The sequence below is a fragment of the Arachis hypogaea genome, chromosome 4, assembly GCF_003086295.3.
Source record: "Arachis hypogaea cultivar Tifrunner chromosome 4, arahy.Tifrunner.gnm2.J5K5, whole genome shotgun sequence".
Taxonomy (NCBI): Eukaryota; Viridiplantae; Streptophyta; class Magnoliopsida; order Fabales; family Fabaceae; genus Arachis; species Arachis hypogaea.
Genome location: NC_092039.1, coordinates 65,275,896 through 65,285,796, shown reverse-complemented (window position 1 = coordinate 65,285,796; position 9,901 = coordinate 65,275,896). Strand labels below are relative to the sequence as shown.

The 9,901-nt window shown below is 39.1% G+C and overlaps 2 non-coding genes across 2 annotated transcripts; both read left to right on the top strand.

Moving 5' to 3' along the window:
* Positions 1–334: 334 nt before the first annotated feature.
* LOC112798906 (small nucleolar RNA R71) lies at positions 335–442 on the top strand. Its single transcript, XR_003200502.1, has one exon. It is a non-coding gene; the product is annotated as a small nucleolar RNA R71 (small nucleolar RNA).
* A 7,121-nt stretch (positions 443–7,563) lies between these two features.
* Positions 7,564–7,667, top strand: LOC112799203 (small nucleolar RNA R71). Its single transcript, XR_003200779.1, has one exon. It is a non-coding gene; the product is annotated as a small nucleolar RNA R71 (small nucleolar RNA).
* The last annotated feature ends 2,234 nt before the right edge of the window (positions 7,668–9,901 follow it).

The following is a 9,901-nucleotide window of genomic DNA, read 5'->3' as shown; positions in this document are numbered from 1 at the left end:
CAGATGAAGCCTCCTTAGTACTGCTTGGTGCATTTTACATTCCAGACAGACTTTGAGAAATCATATTGACTTGTTGAGTCAATATTTTGTTCTGTGCCAATATGGCATTCAGAGTGTCAATCTCAAGAACTCCTTTCTTCTGACTAGTCCCATTGTTCACAGGATTCCTTTCAGAAGTGTACATGAATTGGTTATTTGCAACCATTTCAATCAGTTCTTGAGCTTCAATAGGCGTCTTCTTCAGATGAAGAGATCCTCCAGAAGAGCTATCCAAAGACATCTTGGACAGTTCAGAGATACTATCATAGAAAATACCTATGATGCTCCATTCAGAAAGCATGTCTGAGGGACACTTTCTGATTAATTGTTTGTATCTTTCCCAAGCTTCATAGAGGGATTCTCCATCCTTCTGTCTGAAGGTTTGGACTTCCACTCTAAGCTTACTCAATCTTTGAGGTGGAAAGAACTTTGCCAAGAAGGCATTGACTAGCTTTTCCCAAGAGTCCAGGCTTTCTTTAGGTTGAGAATCCAACCATGTTCTAGCTCTGTCTCTTACAGCAAAAGGGAATAGCATAAGTCTATAGACTTCAGGGTCTACCCCATTAGTCTTGACTGTGTCACAGATTTGCAAGAACTCAGCTAAGAACTGATGAGGATCTTCCAATGGAAGTCCATGGAACTTGCAATTCTGTTGCATTAGAGAAACTAATTGAGGCTTAAGCTCAAAGTTGTTTGCTCCAATGGCAGGGATAGAGATGCTTCTCCCATAGAAGTCGGGAGTAGGTGCAGTAAAGTCACCCAGCACCTTCCTTGCATTGTTGGCATTGTTGTTGTTTTCGGCTGCCATATGTTCTTCTTCCTTGAAGAATTCGGTCAGGTTCTCTAAAGAGAGTTGTGCTTTGGCTTCTCTTAGCTTTCTCTTCAAGGTCCTTTCAGGTTCAGGGTCAGCTTCAACAAGAATGCCTCTGTCTTTGCTCCTGCTCATATGAAAGAGAAGAGAATAAGAAAATGTAGAATCCTCTATGTCACAGTATAGAGATTCCTTGAGGTGTCAGAGGAAAAGAAGAGTAGAAGACAGAAGTAGAAAATTCGAACTTATCAAAGAAGAAGGAGTTCGAATTAAGGAATAGTGTTAGTCCATAAATAGAAGGACGTGAGAGGAGGGAAGGTAATTTTCGAAAATTAAGTAAAAGAATTTTGAAAACATTTTGAAAAACATTAATTGATTTTCGAAAATAAGAGTGGGAAATAAATCAAGTGATTTTTGAAAAAGATTTTGAAATTAGAAGTAAAAAAAGATTTGATTGAAAACTATTTTGAAAAAGATGTGATTAAAAAGATTTGATTGGTTTAAAAAAATGTGATTGAGAAGATATGATTTGAAAAACATTTTGAAAAGATTTGATTTTGAAAAATTAAAAACTTGACTAACAAGAAAAGATATGATTCAAACATTAAACCTTCCTCAACAGAAAAGGCAACATACTTAAAATGTTCAATCAAATCATTAATTGTTAGTAAGTATCTTTGAAAAAGGAAAGAAATTGATTTTGAAAACATTTTGATTGAAAAGATATGATTTGAAAAAGATTTGATTTTGAAAAACTTTTGAAAACTAAAAAAAAAAAAATTGATTTGAAAACAAAATCTTCCCCCTTGTGCCATCCTGGCGTTAAACGCCCAGAATGGTGCACATTCTGGCGTTTAACGCCCAAACTACTACCCTTTTGGGCGTTAAACGCCCAGCCAGGCACCCTGGCTGGCGTTTAAACGCCAGTCTGTCTTCTTCACTGGGCATTTTTGAATGCCCAGCTTTTTCTGTGTGATTCCTCTGCAGTATGTTCTGAATCTTCAATTCTCTGTATTATTGACTTGAAAAGACACCAATAAAAAATATTTTTGGATTTTTAATAATAAGGAATAATCAAAATGCAACTAAAATCAAATAATAATGCATGCAAGACACCAAACTTAGCGGTTTGTATACCATTGACACTAACAAAATGAGAATGCAACACTCAAGTCAATAGAATTCAAAGATCAAAACGAGGAAATCATCAAGAACAACTTGAAGATCAATGAGGACACATGCATGAATGCAATAAGAACAGAAACATGCAATTGACACTAAACTTAAGATGAGACTCTAGACTCAAAAAGAAATATTTTTGGATTTTATGATTTTATAATTTTTTTGGATTTTTCGAAAATTATGTAGAAAAAGAAAATAAAGGTATCAAAATTCTTAATGAGAATTCCAGGAATCATGCAATGTTAGTCTAAAGCTTTAGTCTAAAGAAATTAGACATGGCCGGCCAAGCTTCAGCAGGACATTGCATTCAAGAGCTAAATTGATGAGAATCAATCAGCTTTGGTGATGATAAGAACATCACCTTGAAACACTAGAATTCATTCTTAAGAACTCTGAAGAAAAATACCTAATCTAAGCAACAAGATGAACCGTCAGTTGTCCATACACAAACAATCCCCGGCAACGGCGCCAAAAACTTGGTGCGCGAAATTGTGATCACTACAACTTCACACAACTAACCAGCAAGTGCACTGGGTCGTCCAAGTAATACCTTACGTGAGTAAGGGTCGATCCCACGGAGATTGTTGGTATGAAGCAAGCTATGGTCACCTTGTAAATCTTAGTCAGGCAGACTCAAATGGATATGGTGATGAACGAAAATAACATAAAAGATAAAGATAGAGATACTTATGTAATTCATTGGTAGGAACTTCAGATAAGCGCATGAAGATGCCTTCCCTTCCGTCTCTCTGCTTTCCTACTGTCTTCATCCAATCCTTCTTACTCCTTTCCATGGCAAGCTTAAGCAAGGGTTTCACCGTTGTCAGTGGCTACCTCCCATCCTCTCAGTGAAAGCGATTGCATATGCTCTGTCACAGCATAGCGGAATTCATCTGTCGGTTCTCAATCAGGCCGGAATAGAATCCAATGATTCTTTTGCGTCTGTCACTAACGCCCCGCCTTCAGGAGTTTGAAGCACGTCACAGTCATTCAATCATTGAATCCTACTCAGAATACCACAGACAAGGTTAGACCTTCCGGATTCTCTTGAATGCCGCCATCAGTTCTCGCCTGTACCACGAAGACTCTGATCTCACGGAATGGTTGGCTCGTTTGTCAGACGAGCACTCGGTTGTCAGGCGATCAACCATGTATCGTGCAATCAGGAATCCAAGAGATATTCACTAAAGCCTTGATCGCTTGTAGAACAAGAGTGGTTGTCAGTCACCTTGTTCATGGGTGAGAATGATGATGAGTGTCACGGATCATCACATTCATCAAGTTGAAGAACAAGTGATATCTTAGAACAAGAACAAGCGGAATTGAATGGAAGAACAATAGTAATTGCATTAATACTCGAGGTACAGCAGAGCTCCACACCTTAATCTATGGTGTGTAGAAACTCCACCGTTGAAAATACATAAGAACAAAAGTGATCATTGGTTTTGGCCCCAGAGAGGGAACCAGAAGAACCAAGATGAAAATACAATAGTAAAAGGTCCTACTTATAGAGAACTAGTAGCCTAAGGTTTACAGAGATGAGTAAATGACATAAAAATCCACTTCCGGGCCCACTTGGTGTGTGCTTGGGCTGAGCAATGAAGCATTTTCGTGTAGAGACTCTTTTTGGAGTTAAACGCCAGCTTTTATGCCAGTTTGGGCGTTTAACTCCCATTTTGGTGCCAGTTCTGGCGTTTAACGCTGGGATTTCTGAGGGTGACTTTGTACGCCGGTTTGGGCCATCAAATCTTGGGCAAAGTTTGGACTATCATATATTGCTGGAAAGCCCAGGATGTCGACTTTCCAACGCCGTTGAGAGCGCGCCAATTGGGCTTCTGTAGCTCCAGAAAATCCACTTCGAGTGCAGGGAGGTCAGAATCCAACAGCATCTGCAGTCCTTTTCAGTCTCTGAATCAGATTTTTGCTCAGGTCCCTCAATTTCAGCCAGAAAATACCTGAAATCACAGAAAAACACACAAACTCATAGTAAAGTCCAGAAAAGTGAATTTTAACTAAAAACAAATAAAAATATACTAAAAACTAACTATATCATACTAAAAACATACTAAAAACAATGCCAAAAAGCATACAAATTATCCGCTCATCATCAGTGCACTACACATATCCACTATAGGCATTTTAGTTCACATTTCTTCTTGAGATATTGGTGCCCAGCACCTCTTTGTGTGACTAAATGTTTTGTATTTAGGTTGCTCTTGATAATGGACTTTTGGTTGATAATCCCGGGTTAGTTAACCCAAGTTACCAAGTGTTGAAACACTCCTCAGAACCTATTCATCCAAGCATATCCTTAATACATAAACACCACAGGCATTTGTCTCAGAAGTTCAAACCATTGGTGCCTAGCTTATTTTCTCAGTTCTTTTTCTTTTTGGTTGCCCTTTTTCAGTGGCTTTTTCTTCTTCTTTTTCTTTCTTTTTCATGGCCAAAGACATTTATTCATCATGATCCATAGACAGTATTCAACTTCTACACAAAAATGATAATTCTACACTCAATTTCCAGTGAGCTGACTAAACAATCAAGCATGCATACCACCACTTAATTCTACTTGATTTGTCACTAATTGAGCCAAGTTACTTTTGTTCAAACTTTTCTTTTATTTTTGGAAACAGAACAAGCATGGAAAGCATTTGTTTAAGAAGGTGAAGTTATATCCAAACATCTAGGCATTCACTTTATTCAAAGCAGTAAACCAACACTCATACTAAAAACTTCACATTCCAGAAAGATTCAACAATTACAGTTTAAACCAGAACAAGCATGCTTTTGTTTGCCTTTTAAAGAATGGTCAAGGAACAACACCACCTTGTGAAATTTCTTGTTTTCTCTTTGTTGCCAGAAAACAATTTGATTTCTCCTTCTTCTCCTAGTTGTTGCTTCATGTTCTTTCTAAGATCCTTGTTTCCTTTCCTGCAAAGAGTGATGAAGTTGCTTGCTTCTCAAGCACTTGAGTGGTTAGCTCAACTATGTATGGGCAAGTGTCTGAGTCTTAAGTTGGTGTGTGAACACCAAACTTAGTCTCCTACTTACTCCTCTGCTCTTTGAGTCCTTGAATTCTCCTTGGAATGAAGTTGCTGCTAAGGATTTTAAGCATTTCTGTGATTGCTTAGAATGGTTGTTCCTTTCATATAATTCAAAGGTTGTTGTGTTCAGTTGATCTGTATGGTGGAACACCAACTTAGAGTCACACATTCCCCTTTGAATTATTGATCCACGAATTCATTGTTTGGTGTGAAACACCAAACTTAATTCTTTGCAATGCATAGAAACTACTTCACCTTTTTATTGAAACAAATAAAAGAAACAGCAAAGGAGTCTTACCTCAGGTTGGGTTGCCTCCCAACAAGCGCTTCTTTAACGTCACTAGCTTGACGGTTGTCCCTTGTTAGGGTGGATTGTAGTGCTTGATGTCCTCTCCTCTCATTATGAAAACGTCCCCATTTGATTCCTTCATGATTTCCAAATGTTCCATAGAAAGAACTTTCCTAATTGTGAACACTTGAGGGAGCTGGGAAGGAATGGTCTTGAGGCCAGGTGGGATTGGCAGATAATGACTTGATATCACTTTATCTCCCAGAGAGAAACCTTCAGTGGGAACTTTCTTTTTTCTCCACCCTCTTGGCAATTTCTTTACAATTCTTCCCTCTCTCTTGAGGATTTCTTCATTGACCCTTATGCCAGGAGGATCCTTCTGATCTGTTTCAATTGATTCTTGTGGCTTTAACTCTTGCAATTCTTGTTTGCCTTTCAAGGACTGTTTCAGAGTTTCAGCTGCTGGATTGCTTTCCTCCAAACACAGATGGCTACTATCATCCTTAGGCTTTTCAGGTTCTGGTTCAGGCTCAGATGCAGGTTTGAAAACATGGAAAATGAGCTGTTCATCATGTATTCTCAAAATTAGCTCTCCTTGTTCTACATCTATGAGCGCTCTAGCAGTGGCTAGAAATGGCCTTCCCAGAATGATAGGGTGTAGGTAGCTTTCCTCCATATCCAAAATGACAAAGTCTGTGGGGAAGAAATAATTTCCCACTTTCACCAGCACATTCTCAACTACCCCTTCCGCTTGCTTTTGAGTTTTGTCAGCCAGTTGTATGATTACATCAGTGGATCTCACCTCATTCAGTTGTAGCCTCTTCATAAGAGTCAGAGGCATCACATTTATGCTAGCTCCTAGATCACAGAATCCTCTGTCAATTTTTGTTTCCCCTATGATGCAGGGGATATGAAAACTTCCTGGGTCTGTTTTCTTAGAGACTATGTCCTTCTTGATGAGGGCACTGCATTCTTTGTTCATTATTACAGTTTGTCCTCCCTTCAAAACTCTTTTCTTGCTCAGCAATTCCTTCAAATACTTGATATGTGTAGGCATCTGCTGGAGAATCTCAAGAAAGGGAATATTGATATGGAGAGACTTAAATGTCTCTAAAAACCTTGAATATGTTTTCCCTTTTTCACCTTCTCCTAACCTCTGAGGAAATGGTGCTTTTGGTTGGTATGTTTCCAGCATGCCTTTATTTTGCAGTTCCTTGGCTTGCTCGGTTTCACTTTCCTGCTTAGCTTCTTCTACACCTTCCTTCAAGATTTCTGGCTCCTGTTCTGAGGGTCTGATTCCTTCTTCTTCTGAGACTTCCTTCAATATGGTGATGGCCTTGCATTCTTCCCATCTCACTCCCTTTTGTTCCCCTTTAGGATTCTTTTCTGTGTCACTAGGGAACACTGCAGTTGACTTGGGGGCCTGTTGAGATAGCTCTCCTACTCGAGATTCCATCCTCTTGAGTTTTTCACCATGGTTGCTTAAGGTAGATCTCACATCATCCCTAAAGCTTTTCAACTCACTTATGTCCTGACCCATGTTTGCAAGCATTCCTTCTATCCTGTTTAATTGATCTTGAAATTGTTGGTTCGGATTAGGTTGGGCAGGTTGATTATTTTGGCCATGATATGGTGGTTGGGAGTAAGTGTTTTGTGTGGCTTGGTATGATCTTTGGTTGGAGCTTTGGTATGTGGAATTGTTATGTTGGTTGGGGTTGTAAGGTTTGTGGTTTTGTGGTTGGGTTTGCTGGTTTCCCCACCCAAAGTTTGGGTGGTTTTTCCAGCCTGGGTTGTAAGTGTTGGAATGTGGATCATATGGTTGCCTTTGTTGATTTCCCACATAGTTGGCCTCTTCCCAGTCACCTCCTTCAGTGCTTACTTCCTCTTGATCTTGTGTGTGTATTGCAGCCACTTGATTTGTTTTTAAGTTCCTGGTGAGCTCTGCTAGTTGCTTGGCAAACACCTTGTTTTGGGCTAAAATTGTATCAACATGGTTCAGCTCCATGACTCCCTTAGTGTTGTGTCTCTCTGAAGCATAGTAGTACTCATTCTCAGCCACTGTCTCAATCACTTCAATGGCTTCTTCCACAGTCTTTTTCCTGTTCAATGAACCTCCTGATGAATGGTCTACAGTCTTCCTTGATTCATAAGAAAGTCCATCATAGAAAATATGCAATTGCACCCAGTCATGGAACATGTCTGGTGGGCATTTCCTTGTCAAATCCTTGAATCTCTCCCATGCCTCGTAGAGAGTTTTACCCTCTTGTTGTCTAAAAGTCTGAACCTCAGATCGAAGCCTATTGACCTTTTGTGGGGGGTAGAAACGTGCCAGAAACTTGCTTTCCACCTCATCCCAGGTTGTTAGGCTCCCTCTTGGAAATGATTCCAGCCACTTAGCTGCCTTGTCCCTAAGTGAAAATGGGAACAAGAGCAGTTTGTAGGCATCTTCCTGGACTCCATTGGACTTCACAGTGTCGCAAATTCTCAGGAATTTTGTGAGATGTTGGTTTGGATCTTCATTAACACTACCACCAAATGAACAATGATCCTCCACCAGTGATATTAGCTGTGGTTTGAGTTCAAAATTGTTGGCCTGAATGGGTGGTTTCTGAATGCTGCTACCACAATTCCCAGAGGTTTGGTTTATGTATGAACCAAGAACCCTCCTCTCGGGAATGGCATTGTTTCCATCAGCTCTCTCATGGTTGTGAACTTCTCTATCCATGTTGAGATCTAGAGCTTCCTCAAAATTGTCCTCAGATTCTCCTTCAGATTCTTCTTCTCCCAGTACTCTCTTCTTTCTTGCTTCCCTTCTAAGTTTATGAAGGGTCCTCTCTGGTTCGGTATATGGAGGAGTTGATGTCTCTCCTCTCCTACCTGTCATACAAGAACACAGCACAGGCAACAAACAAGTGAAATACTCTTGGTTAATGGAAGAGTATGGTTAGAGCAGTTGAGGAATTAATTCAAATAGTTAGTGGGTCAGTGAGTTAGTTGCTTGAATTTAAAGGCATAAAGAAAGAAAGCAAGTAACAGAGTGCAGAAATTAAAATTCAACAAGTAACTTGAACTGAATTAACAAAACAAGAAAAATGCTCAATCTAGTTAACTTCCAATTTGAGAATTGTCAATCGAAAACCAATCCCCGGCAACGGCGCCATAAACTTGATAACTACGATTTTAGGAAATTGCACGATCGGCAAAAATTCCTTCCGGCAAGTGCACCGGTTATCGTCAAGTAAAAACTCACAATAGAGTGAGGTCGAATCCCACAAGGATTGGTTGAATGAGCAATTCGGATTAGAAGTGTGTTCTAGTTGAGCGGAATCAAGATTTAGATGAGAATTGTGGAATGTTAAATTGCATGAATTAAAGAGCGAGAAGCTAAATTGCTGAAACTAAAAAGGGATGGGGGTGATTGCATGAATTTAATTGCAGAATATAAAGAGAAAGTGGTAGATCAGAAATGGGGAATTCATTGGGTTTTAGGAGATATTGAGATCTCCGAATCAAAACATTTTTATCCCTTCCTCAACCAATGCATTCATTGAATTTTGCTTGGCAATCTTATATGATTGGATCCCAATCCCTTGGCTCACCAATTCTCTCTAAAAACAAACAAATTCCCAATCCCTTGGTTTAAATGTTCATAAGAAGAGATGATGCTCGATCACTGATTATACCACACAGTTTCATGAACCACAATTTGGTAGGATTACATGTCACAATATCCATCCAAACCCCAATCCAATTCACTGTGAGAAAGCTTCTCTAGCATGAATCCTCCATTCCTTTCCCAAGGTTCCGAAGGATTCCAATTATGGATAGTTTCTTTCCCAAGACAACTAACCAATGGAATTAGATCGAGAAGCTTTCTAACAAAATTCAAGAGAAAAGGTTGAAGAAGAAGATAAAAACTATTATTGATTCATTGAATTACAATAGAGCTCCCTAACCCAATGAAAGGGGTTTAGTGAGTCATAGCTCTGAATTCAATTACAAAAAGTATCAAAACTAGCAAAAAAAAAATGATCCAAAAGTAAAGTCCTTTCTAACTTAAATTCTATCCTATTTATACACTTTCTAAATTGAGCTTCTATTGTGTTTCTTGGGCTTTGAGGCCTTTCCTTGATTTCCTTTTGCTTTGGGTTTATGATCCATAATCCTGATGAGGCTGCTGATCCAATTCTGTAACATTCATTGAGCAAACTTAGTGATAAACAAGTAATGACACATGACTCAACAAATTGAAATTCCAGACTCATCAATTCTTCAGGCCCAATCCCATAAACCATGATATTCAATTGGGTTTCATACCAGATTATGTTTAAGTCAATGTTTGTGCTCAAATCCTAACTTAAACTGCAATATCTTTGGCCTAGAAACCCTTTCAAAAAGTGGCGTTTAAGTTGCAGTTTAAGCTTCAGTTTAAGGTTAAACTGAAGCTTAAACGTGGAAATGGAAGAAAGCAAACACGGAGTGTGAAATGTCGAACACGTTTAAGCTTCAGTTTAAGGTTAAACTGAAGCTTAA